The sequence below is a fragment of the Chiloscyllium punctatum genome, chromosome 25 (assembly GCF_047496795.1).
Source record: "Chiloscyllium punctatum isolate Juve2018m chromosome 25, sChiPun1.3, whole genome shotgun sequence".
Classification (NCBI taxonomy): domain Eukaryota; kingdom Metazoa; phylum Chordata; class Chondrichthyes; order Orectolobiformes; family Hemiscylliidae; genus Chiloscyllium; species Chiloscyllium punctatum.
Window position 1 is genome coordinate 21982218 of NC_092763.1, and position 26925 is coordinate 22009142.

The 26925-nt window shown below is 40.7% G+C and overlaps 1 pseudogene; it reads left to right on the forward strand.

Annotated features, from left to right (window-relative positions):
* LOC140495622 (sodium- and chloride-dependent neutral and basic amino acid transporter B(0+)-like) overlaps positions 1-26925 on the forward strand; it is a 142520-nt pseudogene that overhangs the window by 96100 nt on the left and 19495 nt on the right.

Sequence of the window (26925 nt, forward strand, 5' to 3'; positions counted from 1 at the left end):
TAGTCCTGACCAGTCATTGCTCAATTATAATGCTATAGGTCGTTAGAAAAACAAAACTTCTAATGCATGAATAATGACTGAATCCAAGGTCATTGATTTTAACCATAGGATTTTTTTTGATTTATTACAACCTAATGTTGAACTGAAACTTCAACTGTCCTCCATAAATCGCTTTTCTATAAGGATAAAAGAGATTGGTTAGAAACTGATAGCAAGGCAGTCATGACCTATAAAAAGAGCAGGAGTTAACATTTTATTTCATAATCTGTAAAATCCTTAACCTTAAAAGAAATCATGTTAAAATTTCCATAATAGAAATCAGATTCAAAACAGTCCCGGCTCTCAGGCTCCAGGGAACAAACATTCAATCAACAACAAACAAATGTGCATTCAGATTGAATCACAAAGGGTTAAACTTTCTCCTAGCTGTACAGCTCTTTTCTCTCTCTCTCTCACACACACACAACATATCTCACTGACACTTTTGAGCTTCCCGCAACGAATCCTATGGCTTTTGAATATTTTTCTGGATGTCTGGCTATAAGTTAGTTACGAAGTCTACCCTCAGTAGCCCTTCAGCTACTAGCCCTTCTGACACGAAGCATAATCTGATTCCTCCTGACTGTGAGGCTGTTTTCCATTGACATTTTATCATTTTTTATCCTTTCCTCGCATCCGAGGATTGTACTTCCAATCTCTTAACATTTTTCCTAAGGGACTCTCCGTTGGGATGTGGTTCTCGGACATCCCTCTCATGTCTCCTTTGACACTTAAACAACTAATACTCAGCTGTTTCTTTATGTAATTTGATTAACCTTACTGAGGTCCAATGTCACCTTCTTCCACACCCACTTCAGGATCCTGACCTTCGCGTGGGGGATTTCCCCTCTTAACAACCGGTCTAAGGCTAGGTGGTCAAATCAGGTAGGCACCTTGCTCATCAGATTAATCTAGCCAATTAAAGACCTTAATTTATGTGTTGCCAATTCCCCGTACGTCTCGTACATGCCCGACCACCAAGGCAATACTTAAAGGTCCATTTTCATACCTTGGTCTGTGCACAAGAGTTACCTGGTCAAATGCGCCATGTCCCCTGGCAATTCCTGGCAGCAACCACCCCATTGCCTACCCTAGACAACTATCGCTACCTATCCTGACTGCCTGGATACCCGGGTCCCGTATAAACAAGAGTTAACGGTTCCTGTATATACAAGAGTTGATCTCACCAAGCCACCGCGTGTCAGCGCACCCCTGTCCCACGGCAATGGCAGCAACAACTGTTGCTTGCCCCGGTCACCCGGAGATATCCAGATATCTTACCCGGGCCTTCTGTACACAAAAGTTACCTGACCGAACCCGCCGTGTGCCCAGTCCTATGGCAATGGTAGCAACAACCGCTGCTTACCCCAATCGCCCGGAGATATACAGATATATCTTACCCGGGTTTTGTGTATAAAAGAGTTATCTGACCAAAACCGCCATGTGTCAGCGCGCTCCACCCCGCAGTGATGGCAGCGAGTACTGTTGCCTTCCCTGGTCGCCCGGATAATACTTATTCAAGACCTTTTTCTTACCCGAGTCCTGTGCACAAGAGTTACCCGATTGACCCAGCCGCGTCTCAATCCGTCTTGTTTCCAGGGTCTCTCAGTCCGGATCTCACTCGCCCGAGCCGCCGCGGCAAGCAGGGAAACTAGAGACCGCCGAAATCAGCGAGGTGTACCTTCTCCATTTTTCCCAACAATTGCCGAGTGACCGGAGCTTGGGATCCCGGACGAGACCCCAAGTCTGTTAGAAACAAAATTGAATAAAATTATACGAGACCACCAAAACTGGAAACAAGACAATTTTATTACGAACTTGCAAGTAAGGACTCCAATTGCTCAGAAAGCAACTGAAGTGAAGAGATTTCAAAGTACTACACAGTTATACTTTTTGAATTATGTGAGGTCACCTCTTCCGATCCCTACCTTACCCAATCTTTCTTACCATCCCATCTCTGCTCATCTATACTCCACGCCCATTGCCCCTTCTTTCCAAGTTGGCAACTTTCCCCCTTGTACGTGCTGACATAAGGATCTTGATGTTCCCTTCTTCTATTTTGTAACACCTTTCATTGTTCATAGGTACATTCCATTCTTGAATATACATGTTAACAATGTATCTTTTAGTGCCTCGCTTATATGTTTCAACAATCTTAGGTTTTTGCTGAAATTACTGTTTTAAACATTTCTTTAATAATTCTACATTAAAGTTAGTACTTTTAATCCGCATTAAAAGCAAAGATGCATTTTCCTAATACTTGCCTAGACCTCTCATATACCCCCTTGAAAAACAACACATTTCTTCATTTCTTACAACCCCTCAGCCTCCAACACTCCAGGGAAAATAGTCCAAGCCTGTTCAGCCTCTGGATATAGTTCAAACCATCCAACTTGGCAACATCCTTGTTAATCTTTTCTGAACCCTTTTAGGTATTACAACATCCTTCCTCCAGCAGGGAGATCAGAATTGCATGCAGTATTCCAAAGGTGGCCTAACTAATGCACTGCACAACTGCAACATGACTCTGACCTCCTATACTCTATACTGACCAATAAATGCCTTCTTCACTATCCTGTCTACCTGCAACTCTATTTTCAAGAACCTACAAACTGCACTCCAAGGTCTCTTTGTTCAGCAGCACTCCCCAGACCTTACCATTAAATGCTGGATTAGTGGTGCTGGAAGAGCACAGCAGTTCAGGCAGTGTCCGAGGAGCAAAACCCTTCATCAGGAATACAGGCAGAGAGCCTGAAGGGTGGAGACCCTTACCATTAAATGTACAAGTCCTGTTCTGATTTGCCGTTAAAATGCAGCACCTCATATTTCTCTAAATTACATTCCATCTGCCACTCCTCTGTCCATTGGCCCATCTGACCAAGAACCCATTGTACTCTGAGGTAACCTTCTTTGCTGTCCACAACACCCCCAATGTTGATGTCACCTGCAAGCTCACTAACCAAACTCCTATGTACATATCCAAATCATTTATATAAATGACTGAACAGCAACATCGGTCCGCATGGCACACTACTGATCACAGACCTCCAGTCTGAAAAGCAACTCTCTACTGCCACCCTCTGTCTTCTTCCTTCAAGCCAGTTCTGTATCAAAATGGCTAGTTCTCCCTGTATCCATGTGATCTAACCTTGCTAACCAGTGTACCATGAGGAACCTTGCCAAATGCCTGACTGAAGTCCATATAGATCATGTCCACCATTCTGCCTTATCAATCCTCTTTGTTTCTTCTTCAAAAAACTCAATCAGGTTGTGAGACACACTTTCCCACGCACAACACCATATTGGCTATCCCTAATTGATCATTGCATTTATAAATACATGTAAATCCTTTCCTTCAGGTTTCCCTCCAATAATTTGTCCACAACTAATGTCAGCCTCACCTGTCTTCCTTGGCTTTTCCTTACCACTTTTTTAAAATAGTGGCACCACATTAGCCAACCTCCAGTCTTCCAGTAGCTCAGCTGTGGCTATTGATAGTGCAAATACCTCTGCAATTGCTTCCCTAGCTTCCCACAGCATTCTAGGGTACACCTGCTCTTAACCTAGAGATTTATCCAGCTTTATGCTTTTTAAGACATCCAGCACTTCTTTCTCTGTAATATGGACATTTTTCAAGATGTTGTTATTGATTTTCCCACGATCTCTATCTTCCATATCTTTCTCTACAGTAAGTACTGATGCAAACAACTTATTTAGTTACTCCCCCATTTCCTACACATAGGCAGCCCCATAAGGGCCACATGAGGGGCCTTATTACTGTCTCCCTTGTTACTCGTTGGTCCTTAATATATTTGTAGAATCCCTTTGGATTCTCCTTAGCCCAATTTGCTAAGGGACTGTTATGGACTAAGCCAGACCACTCAAAACATTCTGAAGCAGACAGCCCCAGACTATAACTTTACAATTTGTTTTGGTAAGTGTATAGTGTAAGCTAGCTAGGAAAATGCACTCTAGAATTTATTCACAAAATTACACAATGAAACACAAATAACAGAATAAACACCCCTACAGAACTCAACCTATCCAACTAAACTTAATTATGCTGTTCCAAATATACACAACAGTCCCAATGAGCACTCCCTTTAAAAACCAGTATAAATGGAAAACGTGCTTACAGGTTGAAGTTGAAAGGCAGAAAAGACAGAAAGTTTCGACACAGCTCCCTTTTGAACTTTCAGCCAGTTCAAGATTGAACTAAAACTGCTCAGCTCAGCTAGAAAGCTGACCACGTTCCTTTCTTTATACAGGTCACTTCTAAAACATGACCACTTTGGCCTGAAGTCTCATCTGTTTACATATAAACAAAAGGCCTCTAAAAATCCTTTTCATCTCTGTACCAAACCAGACTGATTGGAGCCCGGTGAATTGGCCAAAACTTACTTGTGAGAAGGTTACCTGCCATATCTAAAACCGAGTTTGGATGCTGTTCAAATCTTGTAGAATATATGAACACAGACTGCTTCAGTATCTGAGGAGTCATGAATGGCAAATGTGACCCCACTATTTAAAAAAGGCAATAAAAATCCAAAAATTATAGACCAGTTAGCTCAACATTGGTAATGGCGATAACATTAGAGATTATTAAAAAGGACGTAATAACTGAACATTCAGAAAGCATTAACAGTATTGGACAAAGGTTAACATGGTTTTATGATGGCAAATCATGCTTACTGGATATACTGGAATCGACAGCATCTATTGGAATTTAATAAGATGCCATGTAAAAGGCAAATGGGCAATATTAAAGCATGGGTTGAGAATTGATTGACAGACAAGAAACAGAGAGTAGGAATTAATTGGGGTATTCTTTTTTCCATGTGACAGTAACGAGTGGCCCTGGGGTACTACAAGCATTAAAGCGAAAGCTTAGCCCCAGTTATTTACAAGATGGATAAATGGCTAGAATGAGGGAACCAACTGTAACATTTTCAAGTTTTCTGACAACACAAAATTGGATGGGATTGTGAGCTGTGCGGAGAATGGAAGGAGATTTCACTGTGATTTAGACAAATTGAATGAGTGGGCAAATGCTTATTGGTTGCAGTAATGTTATACATTTAAGTATGAAAAACAGAAAGAAAAATTATTATTTAAATTGTGGTTTAATGAGAAATATAGATATACGTGGGGATCTAGGGATCTTTGCACACCAATCAATGAAAGTAGATAGATAGATGCAGCAAGCAATTACGAAGGCAAGTTTTGTAGCAGCTTTCATTACTTGAGTTTCAGAGATAGACATGCCTTATTACAGTTATACAGGGCCTTGGTGAAACCACAACTGGAATATTGTATCATTGTACTCCACTCAATAAATGTGCCTGTAATCTGGCCAGTTTCTATTTTTTTTTATTTGTCTCTTGACTATGCTTGTTTGTCTTTTGTGCAAATAGGGGCTGAAAACAAATGTTTCAGGTTTAAAGAATAGATATTAATCAGCTCACCATGCTGCTTAACTTTTTTCCTGCTAAAGCTATTGCATAATGAATAATCTATTACTTGAGGTGCAAAACCAGTGTCTGGAATTAATTACTCAGAAAGTCGGGAATCAGTTTTTCAAAAGTCAGATGAGGAAACGATGGAGTAATAATTGGGAGTGTTTAACAATTTAATTTTACTTTGGTGTGAATAGAGGTAGAAAGACTGACTTTGGCTACCTGTCTCCATGACATTCGTCTTATGTTACGATATGGAGGTGAACCCCTCTGTTAATCAAATCAAACACCCAGAATGGTTCATCTCGCCTCGTAATCTGTTAAAATATGAATGACAGAGAACTCCGAAATTCCACTATTTTAAGAAAATAACATAATTTTTTTTAACTCTAAAAGTGAACATTAAACAACAACTACCTACAATTCTAAGACCCTCTTTCTCTTAATCGCTTATTACCTGCCTCCAACTTTATAACAATATGCTGTTCCAATAAGACACTTATTAAAATCACATCAACTTATTTTCAAAACCATACACCAGCTGTATCTTCTATTACATCACTCTTCTGGCTTTTGAATTCCCTGGGTTGTCTTCTTTCTTTATATTGTGAGTATGTTTCATATGAAAAGGTACCTTTGATAGAGAGTGTTTCGATGGCAGTTATTCTCTTGATGGCAGTTACTCTGCCTGACTTTCAAATTACCTGCTTTCTTTTTATACTCCCAACACTGGATTGTCTCATTGGTTTGATGTTGGCAAGAACAATAAATTCAAACTCAATTGGGTCTTAATATCCTGGGACATAACTTAAACTGATTGGTTAAATTCAAATTGTTGTCAAAACAGCAACCAACTCAGGTATCTATTTCAGAGCTAAATGTTACATATTTTCAATTTTCCAGTACACTCTGGGCTGCTAGTTAGTCATATGATAGGTGCTTGTAAGCTCTCAGTGCAAAACAGCATTCACTCTCTCTTAAAGGTAAAGAGCACACCTTCAACTTTATAATAGGAAGCAATGGCGTAGTAAGACTATTAATCCAGAAACTTAGCTAATATCTGCATATCTGTGTTTAGTCCTGTCATGACAGGTGGTAGAATTTATATTCAATTTTAAAAATCTGGAATTAAGAATTAAGGAAATTGTCAGGGAAAATCCCACTTCGTTTTACTCAAGTAAATCTTCACCTAGTCTGGCATACATGTGACTCCAGATCCACAATAATGTGGTTGAATCTTAACTGCCCTCTGAAATCATCTAGAAAACCACTAAATTGTATCAAGCTCTCAAAGAAATGAAACTGGAGGAACCATCCAGCATCGACCTAGGCACCGAAACCAGCAATAGCAAAAACAGCCCTGTTGAACGCTGTTCTCCTAACATCTGGGGACTAGTGCCAAAATTGAATGAACTATCTCACAGCTTAGTCAAGCAACAGCCTGGCATAGTCTCCTCACAGAATCATACCTTACAGGCAATGTCCCAGGCACGACCATCACCATCCCTGGATATGTCATATCCCACTGACCAACCAGGGTCAGCAGAGGCAGCGGCACAGTGTTATATAGTTGGGAGAGAGTTGCCCTGGGAGTCTTCAAATTGTCTCCAGACCTCTTGACATCTCATGGCTTCAGGTTAAACATGGGGAAGAAAACCTCATGCTGATTACCATGTTAGTAAAAACAAGGACTACAGATGCTGGAAATCAGATTCTAGATTAGAGTGGTGCTGGAAAAGCACAGCAATTCAGGCAGCATCCGAGGAGCAGGAAAATCGACATTTTGGGCAAAAGCCCTTCATCAGGAATAGAGGCAGAGTGCCTGCAGGGTGGAGAGATAAATGAGAGGAGGGTGGGTTGGGGAGAAAGTAGCATAGAGTACAATAGGTGAATGGGGGTGGAAACGGAGGTGATGGTCAGGGAGGAGGGTGGGGGAAGGTAGCAAAGAGTACAATGGGTGAATGGGGGTGGGGATGAAGGTGATAGGTCAGAGAAGTGTACTTCAGCACAATCTGTAAACTCATGGCCCAGTATCTCTCCCATTCAACAATTACCATCAATCAGCCTGGATCAATGGACAGTGGAGGCAGGGATGTCAGGAGCAGCACTAGACATACCTAAAAATGAGGTGTCAACCTGGTGAAGTTATTAGACAGGACTACTTGCATGCCAAATAGCATAAGCAGCATGTGTTAGGTATGGCTAAATGACCAATCAGTCCGATCCAGGCTCTGCAGTCCTACCACATCCAATCATGAATGGTGGTAGATATTTAAACAACTCACTGGAGGAGGAAGAGGCTCCACAAATGCATACAAAAAAAAGCTGGACAAACCCAACCCAGCCCATTACCGTCCCCTCAGTCTACTGTCAATGATCAGTAAAGTGATGGAAGTTGTCATAAACAGTGCTATCCAGCAGCACCTGCTCAGCAATAACCTGCTCAGTGACACCTAGTTTGGGTTCCATCAAGGCCACTCAACACCTGACCTCAATACAGCTTTGTTTCTAACATGGACAAAAGAATTCCTGAGGTGAGGTGATAGTGACAGCCCTCAACATCAAGGCCACAATCAACTGTGTATGGCAACCAGGAGCCCAAGCAAAACTGGAATCAATGAGTGGCAAGGAGCAAACTCTTCTCTGGCCCATTCGCAATTCCTCAGATACTGAAGCAGCCCGTGTTCAAATGCAACAAGATCTGGATGATATCCATATTTGGGATGACAAGTGACAAGTAATATTCACACCACATAAGTGCCAGGAATGATCCCCTCCAACAAAAGAGAATCAAATCATTATTTTGTGACATTCAGTGTTGTGACCATCACTAAATCCCCCACTATCAACATCCTGGGGGTTACCATTGACCAAAAACTGAACTGGACTAATCATATGCATACTTTGGTTACAAGGGCAGGTCAGAGGCTAGGAATACTACAACAAGTAACTTACCTCCTGACTCCACAAAGCCTGTTCATCATCTACCAGGCACAGGTTAGGGGTGTGATGGAATACTCCCCACTGGCTATGGATGACTGCAGCTCCAATGACACTCAAGAAGTTTGACATCATCCAAGACAAAGCAGCCACTTAACTCCCTGTTAAGTACAAAATTCATAACTACTCTTAAAGTGTTTCTTTAGCTATGAAGTATTATTTTACGTGACATTTATTTCATTCCATCATAACAGATACATCAATCTTTTATTATAGTAAAGAGACTGATAAAGATTGGTTGTGTTCAGTTTTGCATATTTATATCCTGATCTTTATTTTGCCTTCTGTTAATTTCATAAATTCGAATCATAATCATTTGGATGTATTTTATATAAGTGAAACCTCAGCAACAAGGAGACTAATAGCATTAAAGAACGACAGATCCCTGGGATCTGACACTTTCCACCAAGAGTGTTAAACAAAGTAGGGGAGTTCTAACTATAATCTTTCAAGTTTCCTCAATACAGGAGTTGTGTTGCTAGATTGAAAAATTACATACATTACTCTGTTATTTAAGAAGAGCAAAAAAGGAAAATCAGTGAATTATGGACCAGTCAGCCTAACATCTGTGGTAGGGCACTGGTTGATGTCTGTAATCAAGGATTAAATAACTGAGCACTTCAAAGATTTTCAGTTAATCAGGGAGAGCCAAAATGGATTAACGACAGGTATGTCATGACTGACAAACCTCATTGAATTTTTTGAAGACATACTAAGATAGGGGAATGTCTATGGTTGTTGTTTGTATGGACTTCAGATGGCATGTGATAAATTGCACATAAGAGCCTACTAACTAAGGTAGAGGCTGATGGAACTGAGGGCAAATTACTTATATAGTTCAGAAATTGGTTGAGTGACAGGTGACAGAAAGTAAGGATAATGAGTAGGTTTTCAAATTTGTAGGATGTGATCAGTGGTGTCCCATAAGGATCTGTGTTAGGGTCTCACTAATTCATATTATTTACTAAAAACTAGGATAATAGTATAGAAAGTCATATATCCAAATTTGCTGATGAGACAAAGTTAGGTGGCATTGTAGATAATGTAGTCAACAGCATAAAATTACAGAGGGCTCTTGATAGTCTAACTGAATGGGCAAAAACGTGACAGATGAAGTTCAATGTAAGCAAGTGTGAGGTTATCTATTTTGACTGAAAAGTATATATCAGGGTACTTCCTAGATGGCATGAAGTTAAATACAGTGGATGCCCAAAGAGACTTAGGGGTTCAGGTGCATGGATCTTTAAAGTGCCACAAACGGGTGCAGAAAATAATCGAGAAAGCTAATGGAATCTGACCGTTAAAGAGGACTAGAATACAAAGATACAGACATTATGCTGGAGTTATATAAAACCCTGGTTAGACCACAATTCAAGTACTATGGGCAGACTGGGCATCACACCTTAGGAAGGATACATTGGTCTTGGAGAGATTACAACATGGTTTTACAAGAATGATACCTTGTTTTAGGCTTGTTTTCTCAAGGATTTATAAGGATAAGAGGTGATCTAATTGGAGTCATCAAGATATTAACTGGAAAAGACGGGGTAAATGAAGATAAACTATTTTCACTTGTTAAGGATTTTACAACTGGTGGGGGTGCATAGTCTAAGAATTAGGGGAAGGCCATTCAGGAGAGATGTTAAGAGGCACTTCTACACATGAAGAGTGATGGATATTTGTAACTCTCTTCCACAAATGGCAATGGATGCTGGTAATTTTAAATCTAAGATGGTAAAATTTTTGTTAAGCAAAGGTATTAAGGGATATAGGCCAAAGGCAGGTAAATGGAGTTAGGCCACAGATCAGCCATTATCACATTGTGTAATGGAACAGGTTGAAGGGACTGAATGGCCTATTCCAGTTCCTATGCTCGTGGTTTGCTTTCTGCGAATTCTTCAGTGCAATCGGTTGTTTCCCATGTATGATGACATCACTATTATGGAAATTCTGATAATCCTCTTCAGACGAGCTCCAGAATAATCTCATGGAGGGGGACCCACACCAAGGGGAGATGACAAAATCCTTATGGGCAGTTTTCTTTGAGATCAGAGGTCAACGCCAACACCATCACTGACACCAAAATCCAGATCATTTATGTCATTGAACTGGGGAGTCATTTATACTACTAGATAAATAATACACACATGATTAATGCTTTTTTTTATTCATTCATGGAATAAGGGCATTGCTAGCCAGGCCAGCATCTATTGTCCATCAACAACATTGCCGTGGGTCTGGAGTGGCATGTAGGCAAGGCCAGACGAGGATGGCAGTTTCCTTCTTTGAAGAATATTAGTGAACCAGATGGGATTTTCTGGCAATTGATAATGAAATCATTAGACTTTTAATTTGTTCATTAAATTTGCTTTTTGTTTAATTGAATTCAAATTCCATTATCTCAGGATTCAAACTTGGATCCCTGTGAATTTACCTGAGTCTCTGAATTAACAGTCCAGTGATACCACTAGGCCATTGGCTCCCTGTTGTACAGTAAAAGATTAAGTGAATCTAACAGATTTTAATATGCTATTTATTAATAATGTGTAGATTCTGGGAATCATAAAATCCCTACAGTGTGGAAGCAGGCCACTTGGCCCACTAAGTTCACACCAACACTCTGAAGAGTATCCTACCCAGACCAACCACATCCCTGCATTTCCTGTGGCTAATCCACCTAGTCTGCACATCCCTGGACAGTTTAACATGGCCAATCCACCGAGCCTGCACATGTTTGGACTGTGGGAGGAAATGACAGCACCCAAAGGAAACCCACACAGACACCGGGAGCATGTGCAAACTCTGCACAGACAGTTGCCTGAGGCTGGAATTGAACCCAGGCCCCTAGCAGGGTGAGGCAGTAGTGCTAACTACCGAGCCACCATGCCATCCTGATGGAGTTGACAGAACGAGATGATATTTCTTCAGACGTTCTGAAGAAGGGTCACTGGACCCAAAATGTTAACTCTGCTTTCTCTCCACAGATGCTGCCAGACTTGCAGAGTTTCTCCAGCAATTTCTGTTTTTATTTCAGATCTCCAGCTTCTGCAGTTCCTTTTTTTCCCCATCTCTAGTATTTCTGAGAAGACTGGAACCCTGTCAAGGTTAGACCAGATAGGGATGGCAGTGACCTTTTCAATTGAGGAAATAATCATCTAGTTGGGTTTTTATAACACTCCAATATAGGTCAATGACAATTTTAGTTCAAACTTAGAAGTTCCGAGATGCATAGGCTTCAGTTTCACAATTTGTCTTGTTTGGATTTGAATGTATAAATTCTAGATTCCTAGTTTCATAGCAGAATCATTGCACTTAACAACATCTCCATGAATAGTTGGGTCACAAGTATTGAACTAAGACTATTTCAGAGAGAAGCCAACAAGACCAGGGAATTTCTGGACATGAGATTTATATTTCAAGGATGATTAATATGTTTCTATGTAAGTGTCAGATCGATTAAATTGAGAACATTCAAAACTGAAATGAATGATCTTTGGCAGATGTGTGGGATTGTGATTTATGATTTTGAATTTCCTTTAAAGGCTGAAGTGAGCTGAAAATAATGGAAATTGCACTCATCCTGTCATTACTGCCCAGTTTTATTCTGGACCCTGTTAAAATGGGGTGGGTGCGGGAAGGACTGGCCTGTATTTCACCAGTAATTTTTTGGAGGCAAAGTGGCACAAACATGATGAGAATAGGATCATCCCTGGAGGCAGATCCAAGATGGACATTGTGTCTTGATTCAAAATAGGGAAGCTAATGCTTCCAAATAAATCTGTTCGGCCATAACCTGTTGTTGTGTGATTTTTAATTTTGTTTATGTGAAATGGTGCATTGAGTTTCTGTCAGGTGTAATTTGTCACTCACAGGTGCCAGGAATTGTCCTGTTGGAAACAATGCAGTCGAATAACAGCTATCATGTTCTCTGTGGCTGTTCTGTTTTATATTCAGAAACAAAGTAAACTTGTAATTGGCATTCACACAGTTCAGTCAATGACAACACTTCATTTCTCTGTTAGTATGAAATTGTCACCGTTCACTTCAAACTTGGGCACTCACATCCATGGACCCTGTTTCACTTTTTTATTCTATTTTCCAGGTGTATTTCTTATTCCCTGCTCGATCATGCTGGGTCTCGTTGGGATACCAATGTTTTTCTTGGAATCTTCCTTTGGACAGTTTGCCAGCCTCGGGCCTGTTGCAGTGTGGAAATCTGTACCAATGTTACAAGGTTAGAGGTTATTGAATAATTAAAACAACTTCAGTGCATTTTAATATTTAATTCATATTAATAAACTAGTTATAATTGAATGATTAAATGGGAGTGTATATATGCCTTGCTGTCATTCTCTTTGAAAACTGAACTTTTGTATGTTACACCAAGGTATGTCAGTCATTAATGCTGATGTTAGTTTAGTTTCTTATTTATTAAATATACTTGATTGTAATTGTGTTCATTTCACTTAGATATAACAACTAATGTTCACGGCATAGAGAAACTTCCAGGAATTTATGATTTGGAGATGCTGGTGTTGGACTGGGGTGTACAAAGTTAAAAATCACACAACACCAGGTTATAGTCCGACAGGTTTAATTGGAAGCACACTAGCTTTCAGAGCGACGCTCCTTCATCAGGTGATTGTGGAGGGCACGATCGTAACACAGAATTTATAGCAAAAATTTGCAGTGTGATGTAACTGAAATTATACATTGAAAAATTGATTGTTAAGCCTTTCATCTGTTAGAATACAGTGATAGTTTCTGTTCTTTCATGTGTAAATCATAAACTTTTTTTTAATGATCTCCAAATCATTTTAAAAAAGGGTTTTGTGATTTACACATGAAAGAAGTGAAACTATCACTGTATTCTAACAGATGAAAGGCTTAACAGACAATCAATTTTTCAATGTGTAATTTCAGTTACATCACACTGCAAATTTTTCCTATAAATTCTGTGTTACGATCGAGCCCTCCACAATCACCTGATGAAGGAGCATCGCTCCGAAAGCTAGTGTGCTTCCAATTAAACCTGTTGGACTATAACCTGGTGTTGTGTGATTTTTAACTTAATCCAGGAATTTAGATTAACATTTGCAAATGCGGCAAAATGAAAAAGAGCACTAAGTATCCCCTCATGTAATAACATGGCTCTTTGAATATGAAACAAAGAGTTGTGATTTCTGAGAGAAAAACAGTGTTTTGTCTCATGATCAGTTTGTCAATACCAAATGAAGACACATGCTCATGCTTTCACCATGACATGCAACCTGATCTGTTGTACACTATGAGGTGGTCTCTCATAGCCTGTACCATGGAGGTGCATGTCCTTCAGGATGCATAGTGGTTATATGGTGACACTAGCTCCTGTGTTGATTCTAACTTTTAGTATGTATTACGCAGTCATTTCAGGGCATACCATATTAAATGTTATAAGATTCCTGGTTGCCTTCTATTTGTCAACACAAAATGTGATATTAACATTACGTAAACCTTGCTCATCTTCTAAAACATGCCTTTCATTTGGTTGTCTCTGAACTGCTTTGATTTTCAGAGTCAATCTTTCCTTGGATCATTTAAAGCATAAAACTTGTCACAAAGCATGCCCATCTATTGTAAACTAAGAGCATCCTATTAGCTCAGAAATGCTTGAGCAATGCAATGAATGTCTGTTGGGTTGCCCAATATCACAATATCATGCCCAGTTTCTGACATTGTGGGAGATAACAAAAGCAGTGCCACATCTGGTAAAACACCCTGGTGGAGGCAAACTCACACTATAGCAACAGCAGTTACTATCTATTAAAGGCATCTTAGAGGCAGAAATTTTGAAAACAAATTGATGACCAGCATGACTTTGGAAGCAGACAGTTTGGAGAAGGGAAAAGGCAAAAGTGTGGTACATTGCTCAGTGGGTAGCACTGATGTCTCACAGTGCCAGGAAGCCCGGTGTAATTCCAGCCTTGGGTGACTGTCCGTGTGGAGTTTGCATATTCTCCCTGTGTCTGTGTGGGTTTCCTCTGGGTGCCCCAGCTTCCTCCCACAGTTCAAAGATGTGCAGGTTAGGTGAATTAGCCAAGCTAAATTGCCCATAATGTTCTGGGATGTGTAGGCTCGATGCATTAGTCGGGGGAATCACAGAGTAGTAGGGGAATGCATCTGGGTGGGATAATCTTCAGAGGGTTGATGTGGACATGTTGGGCCAAATGGCTTGTTTCCACACTGTAAGGATTCTAAAACAGAATCAGTTTCTCTGAGTACAGACAATTGTACACATCTGTAGATGGAACATTAAGTAATGGAACATATTTCTTATTTTCATTACAAAGCAAATTACTTCAAGACAAAATACATTTCTAAGATTTCCTTGGTAATTAAAAAAGTGAATTAAATGGCTAAAGAATGTCCTTGAGCTGGGACACAGGCCAATGCATTACAGGAAACTTGAAACCTAGAAAGCTCTGTTTATGACAGTTAATACATTAATGACAGTCCTTCATAACAACAATCACAAAAGTCTTTGTTCTGAAGGGAAGAGCAGTATAATTGCATAGACAAAAATACCAGAGACACACAGCAAAAGCTGATGCTTTTGTAAAGGCCAACTCATGGATAGCAACAAAACTAGTTTGGATTTGGCATCCAGCAATACCTTCACTGAATTTACTGTTCCAAAACTTCATGCAGTTCTATTTTGCAGATCAAGGTTCAGGTGAGCCCACGAAAAGAACTCTAAAAAATCTTGTCAGCACTTAGGGGGGCACAGTGGCCTTACAATGCCAGGGACTCGGGTTTGAATTGATCCTCAGGCAACAGTCTGTGTGGAGTTTGCACATTCTCCCCTTTTCAGTATGGGATTCGTCCCACGGTCCAAAGATGCAGGTTAGGTGGAATGGCCATGCTAAATTGCTGATAGCATCCAGGGATGTGTAGATTAGATGGTTTAGCCAGGGGAAATGTAGGGATGCAGGGGTAGATTAGATTATGTTATAAAAACAGGCCCTTCAGCCCAACAAGTCCACATCGACCCTCCGATGAGTAACCCATCAGACCCATTCCCCGACACTATATTTACCCCTGACTAATGCATCTAACACTATGGGCAATTTAGCATGGCCAATTCACCTGACCTGCACATCCTTGGACTTTAGGAGGAAACCAGAGCACCTGGAGGAAACCCGCGCAGACACGGGGAGAATGTGCAAACTCCACTTCATGTAATTAACATACTCAGTTTTTCTGGGGTCGATCAGAAAAGTCTGGAAATGATTTGGAATGATTTGGAAGAGCAGGTCAAGGTAAGAATTAACTTCAGGGGGAACAGACTCCACATCATTTCAAATAGACAGAATCCTCAAGAGTCTATTCACCAGTTTGTTGGAGGATATTATAGCAAAGGGCTTGAGTGTGACTTTACTGAAGAGGAACTGCCAGAGAACATTAATGAGTTAATTATCACATCCACATGAATTAAAGCCAGTAGGAAAAAACATTTCTGCAAGAAGAAGGACCACAATCTTGACATATTACTTGAGGAAAGAAAGAAATATGAAGTTAAAAATCACACAACACCAGATTATAATCTAACAGATTTATTTGGAAGCACTAGCATTCGGAACGGTGCTCCTCCATCACTACCTGATGAAGGAGCAGCCCTCCGAAAGCTAGTGCTTCCCAAAAAGCCTGTTGGATTATAACCTGGTGTTGTGTCATTTTTAGCTTTGTCCACCCAAGTCCAACAGTGGCTCCTCCACATCAGAAATACGAAGAGCAGCTTGTGGTGGAGCTCACTAGGGAGTAGACACTACTGGATTTAGTGTTGTGCAATTGGACAGACTTGATAAGGCAGTTTAAGGTGAAGGAACCCTTAGAAAGCAGTAATCATAATATGATTGAATTTACTCTGCATTTGAGAAGGAGTAGATAGAGTCATAAGACCATAAGACCATAAGACATAGGAGTGGAAGTAAGGCCATTCGGCCCATCGAGTCCACTCCGCCATTCAATCATGGCTGATGCGCATTTCAGCTCCACTTGCCAGCATTCTCCCCGTAGCCCTTAATTCCTCTAGACAACAAGAACCTATCAATCTCGGCCTTGAAGACATTTAGCGTCCCGGCTTCCACTGCACTCCGTGGCAATGAATTCCACAGGCCCACCACTCTCTGGCTGAAGAAATGTCTCCGCATTTCCGTTCTGAAATGACCCCCTCTAATTCTAAGGCTGTGTCCACGGGTCCTAGTCTCCTCGCCTAACAGAAACAATTTTCTAGCATCCACCTTTTCAAAGCCATGTATTATTTTGTACGTCTCTATTAGATCTCCCCTTAATCTTCTAAACTCCAACGAATACAATCCCAGTATCCTCAGCCGTTCCTCATATGCTAGACCTGTCATTCCAGGGATCATCCGTGTGAATCTCCGCTGGACACGTTCCAGTGCCAGTATGTCCTTCCTGAGGTGTGGGGACCAAAACTGGACACAGTACTCCAAATGGGGCCTAACCAGAGCTTTATAAAGTCTTAGTAGTACATCTCTGCTTTTATATTCCAACCCTCTTGAGATAAGAGACAACATTGCATTCGCTTTCTTAATCACAGACTCAACCTGCATGTTTACCTTTAGAGAATCCTCGACTAGCACTCCCAGATCCCTTTGTGCTTTGGCTTTATTAAGTTTCTCACCATTTAGAAAGTAGTCCATTCCTATATTCTTTTTGCCAAAGTGCAAGACCTCGCACTTGCTCACGTTAAATTCCATCAGCCATTTCCTGGACCACTCTCCCAACCTGTCTAGATCCTTCTGTAGCCTCCCCACTTCCTCAGTACTACCTGCCTGTCTACCTAACTTTGTATCATCGGCAAACTTCGCTAGAATGCCCCCGGTTCCCTCATCCAAATCATTAATATATAATGCGAACAGCTGTGGCCCCAGCACCGAACCCTGCGGGACACCGCTCGTCACCGGCTGCCATTCTGAAAAAGAACCTTTTATCCCAACTCTCTGCCTTCTGTTAGATAGCCAGAGGTAATGGTTTTATAGTTGAATAAAGGTAACTACGGAGGTGTGAGAGAGGAGCTGGGTAAAGGACCCTGGCAGGAAAGGCAGTGTAACAGCAATGGCAGGAGTTTCTGGGAGTAATTTAGGAGACACAGCAGAGGTAAAAGTAGCATGGTAGAGGGAGGATGAGGCAACCATGGCTGACAAGGGAAGACAGGGATAGTATAAAAGCAAAAGAGAAAGCATATAATGTGGCACAGGGTAGTGCAAAACCAGAAGATTGGGAAGCTTACAAAGACCAACAGAGGGCAACAAAAAGAAATAAAGAGGGAGAAGGTTAAATATGAAGGTAAGCTAGTCAAAAATATAAAGGAAGACTGTAAGAGTTTCTTTAGATATATAAAGGGCAAAAGAGACGTGTCGGAGAAGTTTGCCCAATAAATTAGAGATCACAAAGCACAGTTCAAAGTGAAATTGATGAACAGTTTATTAGTACAGCAATATTCTGGAAGAGAAACTGACTAAGCTGAAACAGTACAGATAGTCTGCCCAGGCAGTTGAGAATTTCTCTTCCCAGAGCTGAGGATGAGATCAGTTTTTTTATAATTATACTGTACAATAAGGCTAATTAGAAATTGGGAAAATACAATGTATCTGGGAATGGAGTAATCTAGTTACAACAATGCTAATTGGAAAATAGTTATCAGAGGAATGTCATGATTCTCTACACAAAGCAACATTCTGACAGTATTGATGGTTCCAGAGGTTCTATTCCTCTTCGCAGGGAGGTGTTAATGTCTCCTCTGAAGTGGTGAGGTGCTTCCATTGTCTTGTCCTGCGAACAATGCTCTTGCTGGTGCCTTTCTGGCTGACTAGCTGTTTGAGTGGCTTTGGTATTGCTGGGTTGTGAAACTGCCCTCAGGGCTTTGGGATAGCTGTGGTGCTCTGTCATTGTTAGTGGGAGCTTGAAGTATATTCCCTTGTCAGTGGGTACTGCTTGTCAGCCTGCTTGGTCCCTTGCTGAGGCATTCTGGGTGTTTTAGTACATTTTGGCCAATTTTGCTTTTGTGGGCCTATAATGGGTTGGCAGGGTGGCAGATCTTTTCCCACAAGAAGCAAAAGTGGACATTGGGCCACTGGAAAATGACACTGGAGAGATAGTAGTGGAAAACAAGGAAATGGCTGAGGTACTGAATTATTGCTTTGCATCAGTCTTCATGGTAGAAGGCAGGAGTAATATCACAAACATTCAAGAGAGTGAGGGGGCAGAGCTGTGTATGGTGGCCATCACCAAAGAGAATGTGCTAGAAAAACTGAATGGCCTGAAGGTGGATACATCACCTGGACCAGATGGACTACACCCCATAAATATAAGGGAGGTAGCTGAAGAGATAGTGGAGATGTTAGTGGTGATCTTTCAGGAATTGCTAGCATCAGGGAGGGTCCAAGAGGACTGGAAAATCGCTAACGTGACTCCCCTGTTTAAAAAGGGAGTAAGGCAAAAGATGGAAAATTACAGACGTATTAGCGTAACCTCATAGAACATAGAACATAGAACATAGAACATAGAAAAATACAGCGCAGTACAGGCCCTTCGGCCCTCGGTATTGTGCCGACCGAAGCCCACCTAACCTACACTAGCCCAATAACCTCCATATGCTTATCCAATGCCCGCTTGAATGACCATAAAGAGGGAGAGTCCACCACTGATACTGGCAGGGCATTCCATGAACTCACAACCCACTGAGTAAAGAATCTACCCCTAACATCTGTCCTATACCAACCTTCCCTTAATTTAAAGCTGTGTCCCCTAGTAACAGCTGACTCCATATGCGGAAAAAGGTTCTCACTGTTAACCCTATCTAAACCCCTAATCATCTTGTACACCTCTATCAAATCGCCCCAAACCTTCTTTTCTCCAATGAGAACAGCCCCAAGTGCCTCAGCCTCTCCTCATACGATCTTCCTACCATGCCAGGCAACATCCTGGTAAACCTCCTCTGCACCCGTTCCAGTGCCTCCACATCCTTCCTATAGTATGGCGATCAAAACTGTACACAATACTCCAGATAAGGCCGCACCAGAGTCTTATACAACTGCAACATGACCTCAGGACTCTGGAACTCAATTCCTCTACCAATAAAGCCCAATACGCCATATGCCTTCTTCACAGCACTATTTACCTGGGTGGCAACTTTCAGAGATCTGTGTACATGGACACCAAGATCCCTCTGCTCATCCACACTACCAAGTAGCCTACCATTAGCCCAGTAATCCATCTTCTTGTTACTCCTACCAAAGTGAATGACTTCACACTTAGCTACATTGAACTCCATTTGCCACCTTTCTGCCCAGCTCTGCAACTTATCTATATCCCGCTGTAACCTGCCACATCCTTCTTCACTGTCCACCACTCCCCCGACTTTCGTATCATCCACAAACTTGCTCACCCAGCCTTCAAGCCCCTCCTCCAGGTCATTTATAAAAATGACAAACAGCAATGGTTCCAAAACAGATCCTTGTGGAACACCGCTAGTAACTGCACTCCAAGATGAGCCTTTACCATCAACTACTACCCTCTGTCTCCTTCCAGCCAGCCAATTCCTAATCCAAACCTCTAATGCACCCTCAATGCCATACCTCCGTAATTTTTGCAGTAGCCTACCGTGGGGTACCTTATCGAACGCCTTGCTAAAATCCATATACACCACATCTACTGCTTTACCCTCGTCCACTTCCTTAGTCACCTTCTCAAAGAACTCAATAAGGTTTGTGAGGCACGACCTGTCCTTCACAAAACCATGCTGACTATCCTTGATCACATTAGTGTGAACTGGGGAGTCTGGTGTGGATTACAAGGAAGGAGTTTCAATACCTGTACCAGGATGTATAGTCTGCATAGTATGAGGGACCAACTTAAAATTATTCTCAACCAATGGTGGCTCGAAGAGAAACTTTTCCACAAAGTGAGATGTTAGGATTGGATATGTGCTGCCTTTGAGTGTAGTGGAGGTTACTTTTAATCAAAGCATTCAAGAGAGCTAGATCATTATTTGAAAAGGAAGGAGTTCAGAGTTACAGAGTGGAGGAACTAGGTGAAACTCTCATTTGGAGTTTCACAACAGTTTGAATAGTCTTATTCTGTATTATAATAATTCAGTGATTGTGTGCGCTGTTACTGAATGCAGAAATTTAGAAAACTGGAGAGAGAGCAACTGCCTTTGAGAGAGAGCTAAGAAATTAGAAAACACTTTCTAACAAAGGTACCTTTTCATATGAAAAATATTCACAGTAAAAAAAATGACCGAGGGAGATATTCAGTTGGAAGAAGAAAGACGCCAAAGATGACAGTGGCAGTGTGGTTTTGAAATTAAGTTGTTGAAAGTTTAATAAGTGTCTTACTGGAACAGCATATTGTTATAGAGTTGAAGGCAGGTAATAAGCAGTTAAAACAAAGGGGAGCTTAGATTTATGAATAGTTGTTGTATAATGTTCACTTCTGGAGTTAAAAAAATAAATTAATGTATTCTTTAAATAGTGGAATTTTAATAGATCACAAAGTGAGGTGACCTTTTCTGGTTGTTTGGTTTAATCAACAGATAGGTTCATCACCATGTCATAACACTGTCTTCTTCCCAGTGTCTGCTCATTGAATTTGCCTTTCTTACCAGAGGTAAATTGGTTTCCTAAGTGATATCTTAAGTGGGTATGCTGACTGCCTTCGGCATTCTTAACTCTGTGTTGAGGTGGGGTGGTGGTGGCTGGGAAGTGGCACAACATGTGGATTCACTCTATCTGGCCTGCTGTATGCCAGAAGGGTGGATTTTCAACTCACTGTGCCCAATAGAGGTATCCAAAGATATCAAAGAAAATTGAGTTGTTCAATTACTGGCTTCCATAAAGTGTTTGGTACTCGTGGTAGATGCAATTGGACCAAAAGCTCCCTTAACACACAAATAGGTACATCAACAGTAAAGGTTCCCACTTCATGAAGATGCATCCTATGACACTCAACAGCATATCCTGCATGCGAAAGAACATCACACAGAGACCGAGACACAACGTTTTTGTTCTATGAAAATTCCACTATTTAAAGAATACATTAATTTACACACCTAACTGGCAGGTAATATGATGTAGAACAATATCTGCTGTTGCAATGCTTAAGGTTAAAATGCAAAGGAGTGTTTTCAGAGGTGTCATGGTGAGTTGTTGGTTTGGATAGGCAGAGTCACTGGGAGGATAGAAGACTACGTTGTCTGGTTACACATAAGCCACAAGGAGTGTAAAGACAGAAGTGACAAGGAGATGGCGAGAAGCAGTATGTTTTCTCTCTGGTTGTCCTCGACGCACACATATGTATTGTGGATGCGATCTCGTTCTGCAAGAGATAGAGAACAGAAAATGAATTATTGTTCATTTAATTCTGACATAAAGTAGCTTCACAGAGTATGGCTACCCTTTGAGGGGAGACAGCCTTGAAGAGGAGCAGATATGTCACCTTATGCTGCTCAGTCACCTGAAAAGTGTTCAGCCACAAACTATGTGGGTCTTACTCTGAACAACACAACAATCAGTGAAATGAAGAGGCTGAAATAAGTTTGAAAAACTGCTCATGTGAATAAGAACAAACACAAATTGTAATACCCACAACTGAAATTGAACATAACTAATTTTTAGCTCCAGCAATACCCCCAAATCCCTGAAATGTGTCCCTCATTCTAAGGGTTTCAGTCACTGATACAGGGACTCTGGGGGAATTTCCAATTGCTGCGGAAGGCTGGGCAGGACTGGGGGAAGGGACTGAGCAGATTAGGGTCAGGGTTTTATTTACCATTTGTCTGGACTATTAGAATATAAAGAAACATGAAATATGAAGTGTTGAATATATTCATGAAGTTCTCATCAATTCTCCTGAATAAATCTGTCATTTCCATGAATGTGATTAATTATAAAACTATAAATAATATTGTAGAATTTAAATTTATTTCCAACATGTAGCTCAGTGTGAAGTATCCCCATCACGTAGTATTACTTCATCAACTGTCTTCTGATTCACTCTCTGTTTCTATTCCTATTAGTTTGTAATTGGTTGGATCCAATAAACTAAATGCTGTACCACCAATACAGGAAAATCTCCCAATTTATTCTCCATTCTCAGACTGTTTATTTCACTGCAATTATCCCGTATGTGGTTCTGACCATCCTCTTGATCCGAGGGGTTACCCTAGAGGGAGCCTCTGAAGGAATTGAACTCTACATCGGAAGCCAGTCAGACATCTCCAGACTGGCTGATGCCCAGGTAGGTTAAGTAACAGAAGCGATTCAATTTCAGAAATATTTTTTTTCTTTTAATTGTTCCTTCTTTTATTTTGTCTGCTTGAGATGTTACAATTTAAAATTGAAATATTCCTTTCAGCCTCTTGTTTGAATGAGGCAATATCATTTGCAGATATTGTGAAAAGTTAACTGAGACTTTGCGATGAATTCTAATGAGTTAGTTTATGGTTGTAATCAACTTGGTATGAGCAGGAGGGAATCAATGCTAAAGGTTAGGTCGATGCGATTGGATACAACTGGATGAGATGGGCAGTGGGATGCAAAGGATTGCTTATTTTCAGTGCCTCTTTCTTTCTGAAATCTTGGATTGATTCAGTAGTCAGATTTTCAGTTGCAATCACTTATGAAACTATGTCATCAATATTTGTTCAATATACATTGGTGGGATGTGGGCATTGCTGGCTGGCCAGCATTTATTGCCCATCTCTACTTGCCCTTGAGAAGGGCAAATATAGTCGAGATAAAGCTGTGGTAGTCCATTTGACATCTCCTGACTTGTTTAATGTCAATGATATTTGGAGTTTATCTAGAAGTGGGAGATGGCATTGTCAAATATCATATGTACCTGGGATCTGACTATAGAGAGAAATCAATTGAGCATCTGCTTAACCAGGTAATTTGTATGATTGCAAAATTAACAGCACATGAACTGTGAGAGTGAAGGAAATATAACTCTCAATGAGTGAACTCAGAATAGTTCAGATGTAAAATGCAGAATTTTATTCCCTTCCAAATGATAATTTGGGAGAAATGGGACATAGAATTTGGTGGGAAAGTATCAGTTTGTAGCTTCTTGTCACTCGTCTATCATGGTGGTAAGAAGATTCATGGATGGATTTTGATGCTCTGCCGTTAATTATGGTGTTTAAGTAGCCAATGAATGGCCATTGAAGGGTCTCTTCCCTGGTTCTGCACATACATTTAGAGACCGGGGACACATCATGAGGGAAGGTGAAATCAAAATCCTGTTGAATTCCTTTCGAGCTTCCAGGAAGGGGGTTTCATCTAAAGGCATCAATACTTATTTGAAGGACTCTACTTCGTGTAGGTGGGAGGACTGGGGGGAGCTGCTGAGAGCTAAGGTCTTGCCTTTCAGTTGATCCTACCCCCCCCAACCCTCCTTCCACATCAACAATAATTAAGTGACTCTACACATGTAATAAGTAATTTCCAATGCCAAGAAAGATTAACTATCACTAATTAATATAAACATTTTATCAAATGGTGATTGAGATTTGCAATACTAATTTCTTTTTTGAGTTTAGTTTGAAGCTACAGTGCACATACAAAAATTAAACACTGAGCGGTGTTTCTGAATGTCAGGGGATACCATTTTTCCAAAAGAAGAGTGGTGTATATCAAAGATATTTCTCTGAACCTCTGAGTGCAATCAGAAATTGTTGTGGAATTTACACATAAATAACAGGGAGCATCTGGAGCCTCACCATTTAAGTATAAGATGGTTCATTACAAATGTGCACCCAGTTTGACATTTGTACCAATTTAATGCTGATGTGAATCATTTACATGAACCCCGATGTATGCAGTTTACGTTTTGTTTAACAGAGAGCAGTGCAGAAAATTGCAATGTGTTTACAGAAGATCTGATTTTTAATCTCGTAGAGTTTTATTTCTGCTATGAGTCATAATTTTAGAGGGAAAATCTTTCCTTTGCTGTTTTCATGAAGAAAATGGAGGTCACTGGGTGACAAGACAAAAAACAAAGTCACTCTCAAACAAACATGACGAACTGTGGAAAAGGTAAAATCTTCTAGAGTGAAGTTGGCAGCAAATAGTCAAAGGCAGATCAATTGATGGCCCTACTATTTAGTGGAGATGGTATTGATCAGAGCTAGTTTAGTTCAGTCAGATCACATTGAGCTGCTGGACTAAATCACTCTATGCTCCTCATGCTCAATGTAGTTTTTCAGTTGAATGGGTTCAAGTGAAATCGTTCTGTGCTGATGAATTCTCCCTTCTATTTACCAGGTCTGGAAAGATGCTGCAACACAAATTTTCTACTCAACATCAGTGGGTTGGGGCAGTTTAATTACATTGTCATCCTACAACAAATTCCACAACAACTGTTACCAAGCTACCATCGTTGTCTGTGTTGTTAATTGTGCTACGAGTGTGTTTGCGGGATTTATCATCTTCTCCACTCTTGGACACATGGCTCATGTGCAAAACAAGTCCATTTCAGAGGTTGCACAGTCAGGTAAATACAGAGTTAACCATACTGTTCTGCTGCAGAATGGCACATATGTCTCATTTGTTAGACATCAATGGGGGTCAGTAGGGAACCTGGGCCTGAGTGTAATTTGCCCCAAAGAGCATTGATAACAGGGCAAAGCGCAAACATAAGACAGGTGCTCAGAGAATTCAGTAACCTAAAGATCAACTTTTCCTGCATTATTGGAATTGGTGCATGATAAAGTTCTCATGGAATGATTGTGTTTATTAGTGGCTTCTATTTCCAGATTTGTTTACAAGGACACTTTGGTGTTAAATAAAAGATGAGTTGATAGCTAGGGAGTGGTACAATAATTATTGCATGGCAGTGATTAGATTACAGGACAACCTTGAGTATCTGTCCAGGGACAACCCCCCCCCCCCCCCCATACCAACCACCACCTTTCTCCTCCTCCTGCTCGTTTTCTCAGGGTGACTCTGCCATCCTGGAAGCAAGTTTTGAGAGATTTAACAAACCTCTAGTGATTTTGAGATGTACTCCATTTGAACTTGATTTGACACCTTCAGGAAGCCAGTGATTTGATCCACCATGTTCCTATTGGTAGCAAGTGTCCCATTGTACACCAGCTTGAGTGGCAAGGAAGAGCCACAAGCAAAGGCAGGCCCGAATATTTCAGCTGCTCTGAACTCCTTGTCAAAAACTCATCACTGCCCCCTAGTATGACTGAGGCTGGAGGAGTGCATTATCTCCCACTCATCCGCTACTCCATTGATAACAGCATGCATGTAAATGTTTTACCCAGTAACCAACATGGGCAATGATATAATTTAGCTCAATTGGGTTTAGACTTAGAAGATCCATCAACCAGGTTTCTTTAAAATTATTGATTTCCAATGAAAGTAGGCATTATTTAACAAATGTACAGAACTGATTTAACTTAGTTTGAGATATGAAATTATTAGCTTTCTACATCTGCAGTTCGCAATTAAGATTTCACAATCTCACCATTCTGAATTACTGATCTCATGCCTATACATTCATCCTTATATTCAGGGTGTGCCACATGGTATGTTACAGAAGTAATTGGAATGTCCCAGCTTTGAATTTGCCTCAACCCCAGTGACTATACGGAATTAAATGTAGCAGTGTTTGTCGATTGTAAGCAGGATTAATATTATCATTTGAGTTGTATCCATTGTTTAGGGTTTGGCTTGGCCTTTATTGTCTATCCAGAGGCCTTTGCACAGTTGCCATGGGCAACTTTGTGGTCCATTTTATTTTTCTTCATGCTGACCACTTTGAGAATTGACACACTGTTTGCAAGTTTTGGTAAGAATAGTGTCTTTTAAGTTCAACAACAATGTTAATTAATTGAACCAATCTCTTCCCACTTCTATAAAAGGAACATATCTGGATTATTATGTTTGGAATCTGAGTTTGGGAACTACTGCTGATGATTTTAATGCACGAGAAAATAATGTTATTCTACAGTCAACTTCTCCACAATGTCTTAATGGAACCTCAGCTTGGCTGAATGAAGTATGTTCCAAGTTGTAGGAAAGAAATAGTCAGGTCATTGTTGCCTAACATCTGGAAAATTTACAATGGAATTCTTTTTTTTAATCTGCACTCATGTTCAATCTCCCTGTTCAGAATGTTTTTCTTCATTCATCCACGGAATGAGGTCATCGCTGACCAGGCAGCACTTATTGCCCATCCCTAATTGCCCAGATGGCACTTATGTTTCAACCACAATGCTATAGGTCTGGAGTCACATGTAGACCAGACCAAGTAAGAATGGCAGCTTCCTTCCCTGAAAAACATTTGCAAATCAGATGTTTTTTTCCAACAATCAATTCATGGTCGTCATTAGATTTGTAATTCCACCAACTGCCAT